This window comes from Geotrypetes seraphini, chromosome 8 (assembly GCF_902459505.1).
Source record: "Geotrypetes seraphini chromosome 8, aGeoSer1.1, whole genome shotgun sequence".
NCBI lineage: Eukaryota > Metazoa > Chordata > Amphibia > Gymnophiona > Dermophiidae > Geotrypetes > Geotrypetes seraphini.
The window spans coordinates 78,449,857-78,469,640 of NC_047091.1; the positions used below are offsets into that span (position 1 = coordinate 78,449,857).

The 19,784-nt window shown below is 43.9% G+C and overlaps 2 protein-coding genes across 4 annotated transcripts in view; one reads left to right on the forward strand and one right to left on the reverse strand.

The window, feature by feature from the left end:
* The window catches only part of MACROD1 (mono-ADP ribosylhydrolase 1), an 835,512-nt gene that overhangs the window by 648,223 nt on the left and 167,505 nt on the right, over positions 1-19,784 (reverse strand). The window lies entirely within an intron of this gene.
* Positions 1-19,784, forward strand: part of FLRT1 (fibronectin leucine rich transmembrane protein 1) — a 307,753-nt gene that overhangs the window by 263,141 nt on the left and 24,828 nt on the right. For both annotated transcript variants that reach the window (XM_033956594.1, XM_033956595.1), the window contains exon 2: positions 17,079-17,783. The gene's annotated coding sequence lies outside the window, so the exon portion shown is untranslated. The remainder of the gene's footprint in view (positions 1-17,078; positions 17,784-19,784) is intronic.

Here is a 19,784-nt window from a genome sequence, read left to right on the forward strand (position 1 = left end):
AAAAAGTGTGGGATAAAAATAGAGGATCTCTAATTAGAAAATGAAGGATGTAAATTAAAGAACAGACCTGGTATTGGACAGATCTGCATGGTCTGTGTTCCATATATGGTGATTCGGTGTAGGATGGGCTGGGGTGGGCATCAATGTGAACTCCACTAATATGGAACATGAGGATGTTACTGGCCAGACTTTATGGTAGATGTCCTGGTTTGGTAGGTTGGATAGGCTAGAGTGAGCTTGGACAGCAACTTCAGCATCTGGAACAGTCTACAGCCCAGAAATATCAAAGAAGAAACAAGTTAATCTAATCATGTATTTTTTTTTAAAGGGTATTGAAGGAGTCTGGGACTGGTTTTCCTAAGTATTGAACTAAGTTTTCTCTTTAATAAAATGCTGAATTATGTTTAGCTGCAGACCTAACTTATGTCATGTTCTAGCCTGCCTGCACTGGGTGTTTTAGCTTGGGCATTCTAGCTTCTTATGGCTATCTCAGCATACACGATATTATATTCCACCCTCCTGGACATGTAACAGAAAGACTGTAGGGCTTAGATAAGTGACCTGCTAGTGTGAGCTTAGGACCAATGATTGTTAAGAAAAGTAACACGTGAAAAGTTTTTTTTCTAGAATTCAGTTGTATAGCTAGAAGAATGTATAAATATCTCTGTAACTTCCTGGTTTCGGGACTTCTGAAGCCAGCTTGGAGCTCAGGGGTCCGCATATGCTGAATAAATATCTGTGCTTTCTTCAAGTCTCTAAGTTTTGTGGCTGCCCAAAGTGACCTTTCAGTATAACTTATGGGCAGACTGGATGGACCGTTCAGGTCTTTATCGTCCATAATTTACTATGTTACTATGTTAAACAGTCTTAATTTATTACTTTTCATTCCATGCAAGATATAAGAGTTCAATAGTTCGTACTCCTTGGAAACAATGTTGGGGAAGGAAGGGAAGGGAAGTGACAGGCCACAGTTCTGCAATGCTAAACCACTACCAGTATGAAGATCTATATTTATATACTGTTTGCATGTTCAACTTGAGACATTATCAGGGCCTGATTAAAAAGTAGGCTCAGTAGGCACTTGCCTAGAGCCTGAAATTGTGAAGGGGGGGCCCCAGGACTGGCATTAGGGGGGAGCAAACAGGGCAGGTGTCCTGGGCCCCACAGATTCAGGGGGGCTCCGTGGTCTAAACTTCTCTTTATCTCCCTCGCTTCCCCTCATCTTCCTGATCTTTATTAAACAGCTAAATTTTCCTTTTCAGAGGGGCCCCGACATGGCAGCCATTCTCATAAACTGCCGGCGACTGCCCCAAAGCTTTTCCTCTGTGGCGATCTGCCCTGACGGAAACAGGAAGTTGCAGCAGAGGGAAATCTTTGGGGCGGTCGTTGGCAGCTTGTCAGAATGGCTGCCATGTAGGGGGCCCTCCGATAATGAACATTTTGGCTACTGGGGTGGGGGGGAGAGAAGCGGTCTGCCCCGGGTGCTTCAAGGTCTGGCGTCATGAACTTCTTCGGGCAGCAGCAGCGTTTACAAATCACTGCTGTTGCCGGCTTCGGACCTTCCGGGTCCTGCCTACTTCCTTTTTCCAGAAAACCCAAAGTGAACACTAGAACAATGGAGACCTGCTTCACTCAAGGCACCCCAGGCCTTGTGGAACTGGGGACAAGACCCATACTCTCCCATCTGCTACATGTGCAGAAACAAGGGCCACGTGGCAAAAGATAGCCTGGGAAAAAATGAAAATGCAATGGATGTGAATGTGGTAGAACCTCATGACTGTAATATTGTGGAGTCCTCCTGGAGGTAGGAACTGCCTGATGGAAGTGGTACTGAATGGAAATCCATAACAGGCGCTAATAGACTCCGGCAGCATCAAGATTCTCGTGCAAAGAGAAACAGTTACCCCACTACAAGTAAATTATAATCAGACTGTGGTGCTTTCGTATGTGCATGGGGATTGCAGACAGTATCCTACAGCCCAGGCTCGGTATTGGGACCTCTCATTTTCTCCATATATACCTGCTCCCTCGGTGTACTGATCTCCTCCCATGGTTTTCAGTGTCACCTCTATGCTGATGATTTCCAGGTATACTTCTCCACACCAGATATCTCTACAGGAATTCAGGCCTGAGTCTCAGCGTGCCTGTCTAACACTGCCATCTGGATGTTTCAATGTAATCTAAAATTGAATATGGCTAAGACGCAGCTCCTTATCTTCCTACCTAAACCCACTTCCCCCTCTCCCCCCCCCCCCCCAGTTCTCTAAGTCTGTGGAAAACACTCTCCTCCTCCCTGTCTTGGCTCACAACCTCGGGGTTATTTTTGACGCTTCTCTCTCACCTTCGCCATTCAAATCTAACAAACTGCTAAAACCTGTCGCTTTTTCCTTTATAATATTACCAAAATCCAACCTCTCCTTTCCTAGCACTCTACCAAAACCCTTATCCACAATCTCATCACCTCTCGCTTAGACTACTGCAACTTGAGGGGAGACCCGGGAAACTACAGACTGGTGAGTCTGACCTTGGTACCGGGAAAGATGGTAGAGGCGCTGATAAAAGACCGCATCATTGAGCACCTTGACGGACACGGGCTGATGAGGACCAACCAGCACGGTTTCAGCAAAGGCAGATCTTGTTTGACAAACTTGCTGCACTTCTTCGAGGGAGTAAACAGGCAGATAGACAAGGGTGACCCGGTCGACATTGTATATCTGGACTTTCAGAAGGCATTCGACAAGGTTCCGCATGAATGACTACTTCGGAAAATTGCGAGCCATGGAATCGAGGGTGAAATACTCACGTGGATTAAAAACTGGCTGGAGCATAGGAAACAGAGAGCGGGAGGTAAATGGACAATACTCGGACTGGAAGAGCGTCACCAGTGGAGTGCAGCAGGGCTCGGTGCTTGGACCTGTGCTCTTCAACATCTTTATAAACGATCTGGACATAGGTACGATGAGCGAGGTAATTAAATTCACGGATGATACGAAGTTATTCAGAGTAGTGAAGACACAGGGGGATTGCAAATATCTGCAAGTGACATAATCAGGCTCATGGAATGGGCATCGACATGGCAGATGAGGTTCAACGTGGATAAGTGTAAAGTGATGCAAGTCGGTAACAAAAATCTCCTGCACAAATACAGGATGTCCGGGGCGGTACTTGGAGAGACCTCCCAGGAAAGGGACTTGGGAGTTCTGATCGACAAGTCGATGAAGCCGTGTGTGCAATGTGCAGCGGCAGCGAAAAGGGCGAACAGAATGCTAGGAATGATAAAGAAGGGGATCACAAACAGATCAGAGAAGGTTATCATGCCACTATACTGGGCCATGGTGCACCCTCACCTGGAGTACTGCGTCCAGCACTGGTCGCCGTACATGAAGAAGGACATGATACTACTTGAAAGGGTCCAAAGAAGAGCGACTAAGATTGATAAAGGGGTTGGAGGAGCTGCCGTACAGCGAAAGATTAGAGAAACTGGTCCTCTTCTCCCTTGAAAGGAGGAGACTGAAAGGGGACATGATAGAACCATTCAAGATACTGAAGGGAATAGACTTAGTAGATAAAGACAGGCTGTTCATCCTTTCCAAGGTAGGGAGAACGAGAGGGCACTCTCTAAAGTTAAAAGGGGATAGATTCCGTACAAACGTAAGGAAGTTCTTCTTCACCCAGAGAGTGGTGGAAGACTGGAACGCTCTTTCGGAGGCTGTTATAGGGGAAAACACCCTCCAGGGATTTAAGACAAAGTTAGACAAGTTCCTGCTGAACAAGAATGTGCGCAGGTAGGGCTTGTCTCAGTTAGGACGCTGGTCTTTGACCGGAGGGCCGCCGGGTGAGCGGACTGCTGGGCATGATGGACCACTGGTCTGACCCAGCAGCGGCAATTCTTATGTTCTTATGTAATAGCATTCCAGGACATACAAATATTTATGTGCATGCAACTCCAAGTGTCAATACAATTTTTTATGCACAAAATCTAGCTGCTGCAAGAGCAGACCCATGTGAACATGCTTCTGGTTTGATCTCCCACTTGGGAGCAAACTTTTTCTTACATATACGTTAGGAAACTTGCACTGAGTTTTGTCATCAGGCTGTAACACATGGATTTCTGAAGTGGCCCAAGAGAGAGGGTGCGAGAATGGCAGGACAGAAGAAGAAAGTAGAAGGGATCACTTCAGTTTCAGTCCTAGAGGGAAGCAATCCTTTCCATTTCTTTTCCTGACATGGTAAAAGCAGTCTCTTTATATAACAGTGTTCTCCCCAGAAATTTTTTCCAGCCGGGTGACACGAAAAAGTAGCCGGGTGGGGTGGGGCGGAACGGGGAAATTTGGTGGTGGAAAAAATTAAATGTGCATGATTTTTATTAGTTAATTATTATAAATTATTTTCCAATGCTCAATATGACTTCCTTTTTAAAGGTTTGACACTTAGGCAGTGTTCCAGTTGCATTTAAGCCACCCTTGAAAAAAAAGTAATGCAGATCCTCATATTCCGAATAACTACTGGCCAGTATCAAACCTTCTATATCTTTCAAAACTACCATACTTGAGAGAAAGGTATTCAACCAACTTCAAACTCATGTTGAATCAGTTAATGTATTGCATCCTGCGATAGCAATTCTGCCACAGCAAATGCACTGAAGCCCATAGGAATTGAATGGACTAAATAGTGCATTTGCCATGGGAGAATCACTACTGTGACTTTGTAAAAGGGGTCCTTACTGAGTGAACTCCATAGTCACCTAGACCAGTGTTTCTCAAATTCTTCAAGCCAAGTACATCCTAAGTCTAACAAATATCAACCAAGTACCCCAGCCCAAGCTCCGCCTCTGACCCCACCCCCATTATAGTACTAATTGTAATGTAATTTTTTCCATTCATTTTTCATGTACACACAATATAATCTTATTAATTCATAATGGTAACCACAAAATAAAAACAAAACCACAAAGCACACTGTACGCTGAGAAAATGTTAATCATTTACATTTGGGAGAGTTTCAAAGAGGTCATGGCAGATATGCAGTCAGTAACAACTATAGAAATAGACAAATTTAGTGCAAAATATAGGCAGCAGATTATAAATTCTCAAAACTGACACATTTCGATCACTAAACTGAAAATAAAATAATTTTTCGCACCTTTGTTGTCTGGTGATTTAAATAGTTTCTGGTTGGACTTCCTTCTGACTGCATTTCTTTCTTTCTGCCTCTTGCATCCTTCCTCTCCTCTGGACCTCAATCCCTTCCCCAACCAACATCTGTCTCTGTCTCTCCACGAGTTCAACTTTTCTTCCTCTCTCCTCCACCCCTATTGGCAACATGCCTCCCTCTCTCTCCTTCCTCTGTTATGATCCTGCATCTCTCTGTTCTTCCTCAGGGACTCTCCCCCTCCATCTCTTCTGTCTACACCTCCCATAATCCAGCATCTGCCTCCTGTCTTTCCACTTTGGTCCAGGCCTCTCTCTCTGTTTTTCTTCTGCTTATAACCCCCACCCCCCCAATGTCCAGCATTTGTTCTCCTTTCTTCTGGGTTTTTATGCAGTTCAAGGAACTGCTGTGCCTACTTGGAGAGGAAGCATGCTTTAGTCTGCAGCTGGTAGGTGAATCATTTGGGGACCTGTACAAGCCAGCCTGCTGAAGATTTGTGGAACTCAGAGTTTCGGGCCCTTACCATTTGCTCGTTTTCTTGACTTGGTCAGGAGCTTAAGTGCAGGCTGTTGGGCATCAATAGTGTCCTTCGAGGTGCTCACGATGTCGGCTGCAGTTTTGTCTCCCTTTCCTCTTTTCAGCATCGTGAGCCAGGGGTGGAGGCTTTCTTTCTTTGCCACTTTCTTTCTTTCACCTCTTTTAAGTTCAATCAATTTGTACCTTCTTTTAGTCTTTTGTAAACCGCCTAGAACTTCACGGTACTGCGGTATATAAACTGTTATTATTATTATTATTGTCTTTCTCTGCCTTTCTCTCTCTCTCTCCTTCCTTCGTTCCTCCCTCGTTTAGAATCCTTCCACCTCTCTGCAGTCTCTCTCTCTTCCCTCTATACACCCCTATGTCCAACATTTGCCTCCCTCTCTTCTGCCTCCCCTTTGTTTCAGGTTTCTCCCTCTCTCTATCTTCCTCCTGCTAACATTTTGGGTCCTCCCACCTTTGCAGCAGGGGAGGGAGAGAGAGACGGATACATGTTGCCAATGGGGGCAGAGGAGAAAGGAAGAAAAGCTGGACTCAGAGGGACTCCAGAAATACATTCACAGATTCGCAATACAGGTTAAAATTCAAAACAAACAACAAAGATTACCATACCAGTGCACAGTTTTAGTTCTATGCAAGCCCCAAATATCTCTGAACAAATCTCTCCCTTCCTTCCCTTCCCACCTACTTGCCCAGGACTTTAACTCTGAACCCTTTCCATATGTATATACGTGTGTTCAAAAGCATTGTAAAGCAGTAATACTATCCGAAACATAAATCCATATTAATAACAACGTTTTCAACTCCTCTCAACTGCCTCACTCTATGTCGTCCAACTTTAACCCATATGTATGAATAAACAACCAAATCTGTAACTCCTCTGGTACATTCCACTCCATGTATGTTAATTTGTAATAAAACAACAAGGCAAGCGGTCCACCAAAGAATCCAACTTGAAATAAAAGAAGATAGGCAGACAATAAGGAGATTCAAATCAGGTTTCTTGGGAGCCGGCATGCATAGTGTTACCGTTAGAGAAGGGAAGCCGGCACGCATAGTGTTACCGTTAGAGCCCCGGAGGATGGGTTCAAATCGCTTGCTGGCGCTTAAAAAAAAAGTCAGGCTAAGGTGAGAGTCATAAGAACATAAAAATAGCTTTACTGGGTCAGACCATTGGTCCATCAAGCCCAGTAGCCCATTCTCACAGTGGCAAATCTAGGTCACTAGTACCTGGCCAAAACCCAAGGAGTAGCAACACTGCATTCAGAATCCTAAAGAATAGCAAGATTCTGGAATCCCAAAGAGCAACATAAGATTCCAGAACCCCAAACAGTAGCAACATTCCATGCTACCGATCCAGGGCAAGCAGTGGCTTCCCCCATGTCTTTCTCAATAACAGACTATGGACTTTTCCTCTAGGAAACTGTCCAAGCCTTTCTTAAAACCAGCTACATTAACCGCTCTTACCATATCTTCTGGCAATGCATTCCAGAACTTAAGTAGTATTCTCTGAGTGAAAAAAAATTTCCTCTTTAACTTCGAGAAGATGAAAATTTGATAGGTAGCTGAAAAATAAAAAAAGAGGAGAAGGTAAGAAAGAGGCAGTTAGTGAGTAGAGCTAGGACCTATCAGAGAGTCTTTTTTTGATTACAACACAGCACCAGTGTGGAGTTGGAAAGGGGTGGCGATGGGGGGCTGAAGAGGCTATAAACCCTCCCCCCAATCAGGCCATTAAAAAAAGGAAAGAAAACACCTGATTGGGCAGGAAAACTGAATTGAATCAAAAAATCAATTCAATAGGCCGAATCAAAACTTTTTTTCCCTGAATCGGGATCACCTTAAACCTTAATTCCTAGTTTCTATTCAGCAAATTAAAATGAATGAATCACTTAATTGAGCAGAGATGAAATATAAATCCCAAAAGAAACATGATAAAATGAACTGTTCGTTGTGATTAACTCTAAACTCAAAAGGTTCATTTCAAAATGAAAGCACAACTCACACTTTTCTACAAGCTTTAAGACCCAATACAATACAAGCACTGGCTAGGTGCTGAATTTTACATTCAAATAGATCTGTAAGATTACTTAAAACAGATTAGAAAGCATAATCCTATCTTTAAATGACAAAAAAAAGTATAAAACTCAATTCAGCTTACCTTAATAGGAGCTGCAGAAAACTTGTGCTATGGATCTGGATGTTCTTCCTCAGAAATCCCGGTGACTGCAGGACAATCGTGCGCCAAACATTTGCGCGCCAGCACACACTGAGACCTGACAATTCTTTTATTTTTGACGGTTAGGAAGTAAACCTGATTTTTGAGGGGGGGCACGGACCCCGTTCGTTTCAGGCACTACACTTAAAACATTCAGCTATTTGTTATTTCTCCCCCCTCAAAAAACAGGGTTACTTATAATCCTCAAAAATAAAAAATTGTCGAGTCTCAGTGCGTGCTAGCGTGCAAATGTCACTGGATTCCTCACTATCGCTTTTTACTTTAAAAAAAAACTCTAACCTTTTGGATATGGGCCCTGAATCGAGGACTGATTTGTGTGCTTCCGGCGGCTCTTCATCAGCCCAGGGAATCACCATCCTCCAGTCAAGCGGGCAAGATCGGCAATGCTGCCCCTCCCCCATCCCCCCATCGACGAAAAAGAAAAAAAATGTTAAAAAAATAAATTGCTCTCCTTCAGCGGGCCCCAGGCATGTGCCTACTGATACTAACAAGACTGACTCGGGACATGGTGTTCTCTGTCTCAAAGAACTCATGGGCCTTATGGGGAAAGAAGTGGAAGACGGCTGGCCTCACATACCCAACGCTCTCCTCCGGGGCTGCCAACACCAGAGGCACTGGCATCTTCCCCCAAAAAGTGATGTAGGAGAATGCAAAGAGGTCCTGCACAGCGCTCCAATGCCAAGATAAAAAAATATCATTGCGGCATTCCTCCAATCAAAATCTGCTCCTCATTGCTGCTGCTCTTCCTATTGGCTGAACTGATCGCAGCTTTCACTGCTTCCCGCCCCCAGCTGTGCCGGCCGCTTGATGAGGATCAACCAGCTGGAGCCTTACAGACCCCGAAGCAGGGAACTTTTTTGTGTTGCAGTGTGGGAGAGACGCCCTGAGGGAAGGGGACATAGTCGACACGGAACTTTTTTTTCCCCCAAAAAATGTTGCTTACTCAGAATGATACTCACTGGAGGAAAACAGCCGGGTGGTCTCCTAAATTAGCTGGGCGGAACGCCCGGCTGAAAGGCCCTAGGGAGAACACTGATATAAACCTAAAATGTGACGATTACAACCCCCACCCCACTATCATAGAAACTCATGTCCAGCATATCAATCAGTATGTTGATTGGGACTTAGTGGGCTGGTTCTACAGTGTCACATTGCCAAGAAGCCATGAATTAAATTATATTGTGAAGGATCAAAACAAAAGACAAAGTGCCATTCATGTCACCCTTTCCTTTTTTATAAACATGTGCTTGCTATGCTTCCTATATTTCCTTCTTTCTTTCCACTGGCAAATGTTATCTGAGGTGCTACTCCAACTCTGCTTTAGCTGAAAAGTACTTCATACTGAGAAACCAACAGAAAAAAACACAACACACGAAAATGATAAAAACAGCTCCAGAAATAAAATCTGTAGAGTGTGTTAGCACTTGCCCTCCATAGCTAGGTTAAAAAAAACAAACCCCAAAACAAAAAAACCTCTTTCAAGCCAACATTACAACATTATTCCCACCCCCAACACCTTTATATTTTCACAGCTCTGCAGCTCAGATGTGTAAAATAATGCCTACACTCTGCCTTCTTTCTCCTCTTCTTACAAAACTGAAGAGAGAAAAAGCAATGCTTTATCAGGAGGCTGCCACAGTGCTGCAGCTTTCAACTATTGGAGCATCTCTGGGAATTTCAGCAGCTCTGAAGTGAACTTACCTAATATAAAAGCCTCTAGCCAAATCCCCAAATCAGTCTCTAGAACCAAACCCCACCTCATTCGTCCTCTTAAAAAAAGTGATTGTGGAATCTCAGAAGCTCTGGCTCTTGCAAACCCTTCAAAAGAAAGGGCTGAAGTGACAGCAGGGAGATTTCTGTATGATTCAAAGGTCACAGGATAGACTTAGGTCAACTCTATTTTCTCACTGGTTTCATTTACCAGTGAGAAAGCTCCAGTGATTAATTTCATGCAATCAATATTGTTTTTGTGGACTCAGCTTGCAATTGGAAGCATCAGAATTGGGAAAAACGTTTTTTTTTTTTAAATTATTTATCTTCTTAAAAAAGCCAGGTTGATTAATCTTATTAAAAACTAATCACTGAAATAAATTATAATCAAACAAAAAAAAGATTAAAAAAGAAAGTTTCATTTGCAGCGAGAGAGAGAGAATCTAAGGGCCTCTTGTTTCAAATTGCGCTAGCAGTTTTTAACGCAGAGAGCCGCGCTGAATGACCCGTGCTGCTCCTGACGCTCATAGGAACTCTATGAGTGTCGGGAGCAGCGCGTGCCATTCAGCACGGCTCTCTGCGCTAAAAACTGCTAGCGCAGTTTGATACCAGAGGCCCTAACATAAAAGATGACAAATGAAGAAAAAGGAAAACAGATTTCTTCAATCAATGATATATTTTTTTAAACCTAGGAGTCAATATGCAGCATGGTTTAAAAGGGCAAGAGGCTTCTGTCCTCTTAAACCACACTGAGGCCCAGATGCAATAAAGTCAGTGATTGTCTAATGATTGTCGCTAAACCGGTTTTGACTGGTTTAGTGACAATCAGATTTGCCGATCCAATGCACAAAATGGCTCTCTGCACAATTGTCCATTTTCCTATCCAATTGCCCATTTTCCTATCCATTTTTCCTATCTAGCAAATAATCTCTTTAATAATAAAATGTCATGCAAATTAGCCGAGCGATTGATGCACTAATATCACTTCATGATACACAAAAAAATCTCTCCTTCAGCTGCAACAGCTTTGGAGCTCCTGGGGATGTAGTAAAGACATATTGCGAAAACATCCCTCATATACTTTCTCAAGAGCTCCAATGGGGCCAAATAATGAGAAATAGGAAAATTTAAAAACCTGAGGTTTTTTGATCTCATAAAATTCTCCATTTTCTCCATTTGAACATGTAATAATGTACTATCTTTTATATTGGATATGGCTGATTTTTGCAAGGTATTAACAGATGAATCTAATTTATCCAATTTATTTCCAATCAATATCAACTGAGTCTCATGTTCATTTACTTTTACAGTTATTTCTGAGGAAAACTGACATAACTTAGAAACAGTACTCTGTAATGAAGTTTCAATTCCATTTACCTCCAACCAGATATCTTGCAAAGTAACAGTTTTATCTTTAGGTAGAGAGTTTATGTTTGACTCCATTACCATCTGAACCGGAGTCAAACTATTTACACCTGATGTCTTTGTGCAAAGTTTAGGAGAAGCCATATTTGAGTCCAAATCAAGTAATTTTATGGGAGAAGAAGCTGCCTCATCTTTGGAGGCAGAATCTAATCCTCCCTTAGAGTTTAAATTTGGTTGAGGAGATGGTGATGGTTCTCCTGAAATTAAGGAAGCCAACTGAGAGGATAAGTTTACCTTATCTTCCAGCGATGGTACTGATAAAGGTTGAAAATGATGGTCCATGGGTCCTATATCCAAGGCAGATGGAATTATCTTCACCTTCCTTTTTCCCATGGTGTTAAATCGCCAATAGCCCCCTGCTCCCTGGGACTCTGAAGGGGCTCAAAAGGGGCGTGTCATGCTCATTTGGCCATGCCCCTTTGGAGTCATAGCCACAGGCTCACAACTGCGGGCTGCGTACCGCGGCTTGCTGATCGTTAATGAGGCCACAAAAAGACCTCTCCTCCCAGCACTGGATACTGTGGCTGGCCATGGGGGTGCCTATGACGATCTCCCAGTGTGCTCCAGTACTAAGCAGCCCTCCAAAGACCGCGGCTTCCTGATCTTTTATGAAGCCACAAAAGGAATTCTCCTCCCAGCACCGGATGCTGTGGCTGGTCGCAGGGGTGCCTGTGACGATCTCCCAGTGCGCTCCAGCACTAAGCAGCCCTCTAGATCTAGATATTCAATGCCAGTGTGCAGTTATGGGGTCAGCAATGATCAGTGCTTTAAAAAAACATTATCTGCCGAATGCCGAATATTGACTAGCTAACTTCTAGGGATGTGCACATGACAAATTTTAGGTTTGGTTTGTTTTTGCATTACAAAATCTTCTATTCTTCGAATCCATTTTGCACTTTTAATTGTGGGGGTTCCCATCCATATTTATGTTTCAAATGTTTTTATTAAGGCGAACAAAAAGTCCAACATACGATTAGTGAAAACTGTAAAATCATACAATAGGCCAGCTATAAAAGTACCCAGTGGAAGACCTGGACTCTTATTTATTTATTTAAAAAATTTATAAACTGTTTAAATCTAAGCGTTGCACATAAAAACATACATAAATCAGAACATACATGGCCCTCCACCTTATACTAGTATAACCCCCCTTCTAAAAAGTTCCCATTCCTGAAAACCCTCCCACAAACCTCCCCACCTTTTGTACCTTCCCCCTCAACAACAGCAAAAAGTGGCAAAGATCCAGAAATATACAGCGGCGTACCTAGCATATATGACACCCGGGATCCATCATTTTTTTGACAACCCCCCCCCTCTATCTGTATGAAAAACATGATTTTTAGTAACAATCCACACGTCGCACAAGAATGTACCTAGGAAAAGACAGCATCTTACATACTGCAATGAGCAGTAGAACATCAATACACCCATTGTAAAACTAAACAAGCCAGACTAGTACAGATCGATCCTGCACAGTCAAAGCTAACAGAATACCATGTCTTTCAAATACACAGAACACAGAAAACACCTTTGCCTAGTATGGAATATGTAATCACAAACTAACCCCTCTCCCTTTTACAATACTGTAGTGCAGTTTTTAGCCATGGTGGTAAAGCTCAGACGCTCATAGAATTCCGAGCGTCGGAGCTGTTATCACCATGGCCGGCGCTAAAAAACACTCTACGGTTTTGTAAATAGGGGGATAAAATAGGAATGCATAGAAAAAGGTTAAACTGAACCACTAAGAAGCTGGTCTCTGCATACAATGCAACACCACAGAAACAGTGACGCCTGTCCCCTAATATTGGGCAAAATATAAAGATAGCAGAAGTAAATTTGAAAAAAAACAGAGAAATAGAAACATGATGCCAGATAAAGGCCAAATGGCCCATCTAGTCTGCCCATCCGCAGAAACCATTATCTCTTCCTCTCTCTAAGAGATAATCACTTTACAAATTAACAAATAACCCCCCCCCCCCCCACACACACACACACTTTTAAGAAGCTGCGTTAGTTGTGTTTTTTTTTTTTTATTGCAGGCCACGGTGGTAACAGCTCTGGCGCTCAAAGAATTCCTATGAGCGTTGGAGCTAATATCGTCACGGATGGTGATAAAAAAGCCTAATGCAGCTTCATAAAAAGGGGCCAAGGAGTGGGGGGGGGATAAAACAAAAATGGAAAATAAGATAATACCATTTTATTGGACTAATACATTTTTCAATTAGTTTTCAGAGGCCAAGGGGGGGGGGGGGAGCGGTCCGCCCCGGGTGCATTCTTCAAGGGGATGCACAGCCGGCCAGATCCAGAATTCCCTGCTGCTCAAAACGGCACCTCAGCGCAGCTGCCGTACTTATTCTAGAGCAGAGTCGGCAGCCGCACTGAAGTGCAGGAAGGTCCCACGATGACTACTTCTGCTGGCTCTGCTCCAGAAAAGGTAAGTGACGTCAGGGGGTGGGGTGGACCGGCAGCCGCAGTCATCGCGGGACCTTGCCACAGCTCCATGCATCTGCTGGACCAGTCCCCCTCAGACGTCACTTACCTCTTCCGGAGCAGAGGCAGCAGAAGTAGTCATCGCGGGACCTTGCTGATTTGGATGGAGAGAGAAAGGAGCATAGCAGGGTGGTGGAAGGAGAAAAAGGGGGTCAGGGTGGTAAGGAAGGGTATGGAGGGTGAGAAAGGAGGTAAGGGTGGTATGGAAGCGTGGTGAAGGGTGAGAAAGGGGGGTCAGGGTAGTATAGAAGCATGGTGAAGGGTGAGAAAAGGGGTCAGGGTGTTATGGAAGTGTGGTGGAGGGAGAGAGGGGGCAGATGCTGATGGAATTGCAGAGAAAGGGAAAGAGACATAAGGGGGAAGGATACTGCATGGAATTTGGTTGGAGGGAGAGAAAGGGGGCAGATGCTGATGGAAGTGGGGGGAAGGGAGAGGAGAGAAATGCCAGACCATGGGGGTGTGGGATAGGGAAGGAGAGGAGAGAGATGCCAGACCAATGGAGATGAAGGGAGAGATGGAAGAGGGAGGCATAAAGTTTCTGGAAGGGGAATAGAAGGAGAGAAGATGCCATATAGAAAGGGCAGAGAGAGGGTAGACAGTGGATGAAAGGAAGAGAGTGACAAGAAGATGAGGAAAGCAGAAACCAGAGAAGACAAGGTAGAAAAAAATTATATTTTATTTTATTTTTTTCGCTTTAGGGGAGATGCATTGCTGTTTCTGTGGTGTTGCATTGTATGCAGAGTCCAGCTTCTTGGTGCTTCAGTTTAACCTTTGTTACATTACATTACATTACAGATTTCTATTCCGCCATTACCTTTCGGTTCAAAGCGGATTACAAAAAGAGTTATGGAAGAAGAGTTACAACGTTAGATCAGAGAAGGTTTCCAAGAGAGGGAAAAGTAGGATCTGGGGGTTAGGGAAGGGATGGTAAGAGGGGGGTTAAGCTTTATCATGGTATTAAGCTTTATTAAGGGATTTCTTGAAGAGTATAGTTTTTATTTCCTTTCTGAACATCTTGTAGACTGGGGTTGTTGTCAATAGGTTGGAGACTTAGTTGTCTATCTTCGCTGCCTGAGTGGCCAATAGTCCGTTGTATAGTTTTTTCCGTTTTACTTCTTTGATTGGGGGGTAAGTGAATGGGGTGTGTGTTTTTCTATGCCTGGTAGAGGTGGTTTGGATGAGGCGGTCGTTTAGGTAGGTTGGGCTGTCTCCATTTATAGTTTTAAATAGTATACAGTAGAATTTAAATTGTATTCTTTCCTGGATTGGAAGCCAATGAGAATTGATGAATGCCTCAGTAATGTGATCATGTTTTTTCAATGAATAGACGAGTCTCAGAGCTGTATTCTGAATTGTCTGTAGTTGTTTAATCATTTTTATTCTATCTCCCCATTTACAAAACTATAGAGCAATTTTTTGTGTTGGCATCTGAGCTGTTACCACCATGGCTAAAAACCACACTTCAGTTTTGTAAAAGGGGGAGGGGTTAGTTTGTGATTACATATTCCATACTAGGCGAAGGTGTTTTCTGTGTTCTGTGTGTTTGAAAAGACATGTTTTTTTGTTAGGATTGACTGTGTAGGATTGATCTGTACTAGTCTGGCTTGTTTAGTTTTACAATGGGTGTATTGATGTTCTACTGCTGCCTTTTCCTAGGTACACTCTTGTGTGACGTGTGGATTGTTACTAAAAATCATGTTTTTCATACAGATGGAGGGGGTGTCAAAAATGATAGGCCCCGGGTGTCACATATGCTAGGTACGCCACTGTGTATCAATGACATCTATCCATCCACACTAGCCCACCTTCAAACTTCATTAGGGGTATCCTCAAGTTTAATATGTTCTCTTTTGTCTGATAAATGTGTTGTATTTAGGCATGCGACTCTTCCCCCTTTCTGTCATGAGTATGAACAGAAAGGCAGAGTAGCAGGAAACACCTCCTCCCCCCCCCCCGAAAGACAATGGGGGCTGACCCAGAGGCCTCTGCATTGAAGGCCTTGCATTGAAGAACACTGCCCTATATATAGATTTACTCGGACATGTCCACTTTTTAGAGAACATGTCCGGGTGTCCTGCACTTAGTCCGGTTTTGAAAAGCTTCTAGCTCAGGACCGCTTCCAGAGGGCATCTGCGCATACGTGGATGCAACACAATAATGTTACGTACGTGTGTGCGCACATGCGTTGATGCCCTCCCAACGCGGCTCCGAGCATGAGAACAGGTTGAAGGGGCAGAAGAGGGAATGACTTGGGGGGAACTGGGTGTAACTGGGCGAGCCTGGGGGCGGGGCCATGGGTCCGGATTTTACAATAGTAAAATCTGGTGACCCTACCCTATACAGTGTACAAAATTGAGGCACAAATTATGAACTTTACTTTTCATACTCAAATAGAAATTAACACAGTTAAGTACACTTCCCCCTCCCCATTCGCGGTTTTGGCAATCGCGATTTCACATTCGCAATTTTTTGGGGAGGGGGAAAAAAAGAAAAAACCCACAGTATAGCCTTCGCCCCGGTATCCCGGCCTTACCTGGTGGTCTAGCGGGCTTTCGGGGCAGGAGCGATCTTCCTATGCTCCTGCCCCATGTAGATCGCCAATTGGAAATGGCTGTGGGGAGTTCCTGTCGTAGTCTCGAGAGACTACGGGAACTCACGGCAGCTATTTCCTATTGGCGATCTGCACGGGGCAGGAGCATAGGAAGATCGTTCCTGCCCCGAAAGCCCACTAGACCATCAGGTAAGGCTGGGATGCCGGGGGGAAGGCAGGAGGGAGGCGGGGGTGGGTCAGAGCCAGACCAGAAGATATTCGCGGTATTTCCCCATTCGCGGTCCGGCTCTGCTCCTATCCCTTGCGAATCCGGAGGGAGAAGTGTACCAAAATTATAGTGAAATGATAGTCAGGCATCTAAATGCACTTAGGCACTATTTTATAACTTGCGCTTAAGTGTTCTAGTGCATAACTGCAAAGAGGATGTTCATGGGAGTCATGGGCATTCTGACTGTTTAAGTGGACACTATTTTGAATACTGTCAGGTACTTAACTGCTGCATTCAGACAGTGGAGTGGAGGAGTAACCTAATGGTTAGTGCAGTGGGGAACTATATTCAATTCTCACTGCAGCTCCTTGTGATTCTGGGCAAGTCATTTAACCCTCCATTGCCCTAGGTACAAAACTTAGATTGTGAGCCCACTAGGGACAAAAAAAAATTACCTGCATATGTGCAAAGTTGCTTTGGTTATACCCACAGAAAAGCAATCAAATCCATGACCCCGCTCCCTTTCACCTGTCATAGAGCAAGCTTAAGTGGTGGCACCTAAATTTAGACATTCAATTGCTGACTTATGCTAGCATTCTAAAACGCATTAGGCACACCAGTTTGTTGTTATAGAATACCAGAGTACTGCCTAGATGTTGGGTGCCTAACTTTTAAAGCTCTTTCGTGACTTTAGCAGTGGGTGGTGTAGTGGTCCATAGAATTCTGGGATTTTAAGTACCTAATAGCTCTTATTGATTCATCTTTTGCAGGTGAGGAAGTCCAGATGACAGCAGCAGCAGAAGCAGACCACCTTGTACACATTAGCCACAGCTATCTGGAACTCAGCTTTGGCCAGGGATGCCCTCAATCTAAGACTTCAAGGATCATCCTTATTACATAGCCAAAGTCTCACGCTTGATTTTTTCCTTCCACACCTCTAGACTCATTTCATGCAGAAGAGGAAAACAGGTGAAGGCTCAGGGCACTGCCATAGGTTACCTCCTGAAGGCTGATCACTGAGTTCTCTTACCTCTCCCTAGAGATTCATTCTCAGGGCAAAAAGAAAAAATTGGGCCAACCCCTCCTCTAACAATACACTGTACTTATACAGTTTCACAGCAACCTCTCTGCCCATCTCCTGAAGCTACATGGCAATGGAATGGGAAAATGGTGGGGAGAAAAGCAGAAGTAAAGACTAACTTGTTGACACACTGGTAAATCAGAAGGCAGAATTATTCCCTGAAAAACAAAGATTCTTCCAAGAGGTACAATAAGAAAAGGAACAAAGTGTGAAAAGAAAAAACATTTCTGCAGTCAACCACTAAAAGGAATATAAAGACTGACAGGGTGTGACAGCCACTGAAACCACCTGTCCATGGATTTACAAACATCCCAAATAATTAGTCCTATCTGAAAGAAGCAGGAAGAGCAAAAGGAGGAAATCGCAGCAGATGTCTGCACACATTCATTAAAAGGTAAACCAGGCAGTAAGCAGTGGTGCCGGGCCAGTAAGGACATTATGTTAAATAAGGAATGCCTCATTGTTCATATCATCCTGTGTAGAGTGCACTGGGGAACAGAAGGGAAAGAACTTTTGCCCCATCCTTCAAATTTAGTACTTTCATTCAAAACTCTGATGGCGATTTTTGCACAGTTGTTTGCTAGAACAATTCTTATCCTTTCCTGAAGTTTCAGGAAATGAAATACTTGGGGCTGAATGTCTTGAAGCTTTTGCTCTTAGGCTTTACTAATCCAATCTTTTATCTGTAATGAAGTCAGTAGAGTTGGGGGTGGGGTGGGGTGGGGTGGGGTATAGAACAATTTGATGCCTGGACATTTACAGAATAGTGAGTTACAGAGTGGTGAGGCTACTTCAAGAATTAGGATGCCTCCCCCTATCCATTTGATTTCAGGGTCTTGGCCCTTTCTCTTTAGCTCATCCTCATGTTGCTAACGCAAAAGGCTACCTCAAACTCGGCTGTGTGGTTACCATGGGGTAGATGTAGCAACAGAGATGAGTGCAGGTTTAAATTGCACAGCATACATGGCAGCACACTGTATTCCGATAAATGCACATGAGGCCATTAAATATGCTGTCGTAATGGACAAAAGGAAACAGTAGCCTTTGATACGCTACCACCAGAATTTTTTCACCATGTCCAGGGCAGCATAGCCTGACCTTGCTTTCCTGTCCTAATAGTTTTTAGCACCACCAATACCCCCGCCCCAAAACTGGACCAGACCTGACCTGACCCAACCTGAACACCTTCGATCCCCCTTCCCCCCATGAACCCTCCCTCCCATTAAAAAAAATAAATTCCCCACTGTCTAGGGCAGTGGCCCCCAACCCTGTCCTGAAGGACCATCAGCCAGTCAGGTTTTGAGGATAACCCTAATGAATATGCATGGGGCAGATCTGCATGCCTGTCACATCCATTATAAGCAAATCTATCTCATGCATATTTATTAGGGCTATCCCAAAACCCTAACTGGCTAGTGGTCCTCCAGGGCAGGGTTGGGAACCACTGGTCTAGGGCACCCCCCACCCAACATGACCCCCTTCCTTCCTCCCAACTAACAAAAAGTCAATTTCCTTGTGCAGTGGTAACTCTCACCCACCTGACCCCTTCCCTAGGTCAATATGATTCCCTCTCCCCCAGTTGTATCGTAAAGGTGGCAGGATGCACTGTGTGGGGCCGGGCACCACCATTTTCCATCATAGTGGCACCAGATGATACGGGGAAAGAATTTGTTCCTGTTCCCGCTGTTAACCGCGGGAAACCATCCCTGTGTCATTCTTTAAGGAGAGAGAGCATGTGCACAATGTGCACAATCTTCATTGCCTTGCATTGAAGAATGCTGGTGTAGAAGGATTGAGGTTGAGATAGACACTAGGTTTCCCGCTGTTATTCACGGGGATGGGGACAAATTTTGTCCCCATGACATTCTCTAGGAGCAAGTGGGCACTGCTCCTACCTCCTTTAAGGTATGACCTGAGGGAAGGTTGGGTGAATAGGAGGTGACATTACACACCAGGGAATTTTTTTTTTTTTTTTTTTAGACAGTGGGATTGAAGGGGGGTCATGTAGGGTAGTGGAATGTCCTAGATTTTTTAAAATAAGGTAGAAGGAAGGGAATAGAGTCAGGTCAGGGAGGTAAGGGGTGCCTAAACACAAGGAATTGGGAGGTTGGTTGGAGAATGACTCGCTTTTTTTTAAAGCATTGATACTCAATATATGCAATATTACCCACTTCCCTGCATATACTTTAAATGCTTTAAGGATATTAAGAGAAATGCAGTGGTCTTCAACAGTATCTTTAAGAATTCTTTATCATTCATATTTTCAACTGGACGAACTAGACACTGTGAACCCTAATGGATTAAATTTAGAAATAGAGTAGAACACTTTAATATAATTTCAATTGAATCCTTTCAAAAGTTGGGGGGGGGGGGTTCTAGTTCGTCCAGTTGAAAA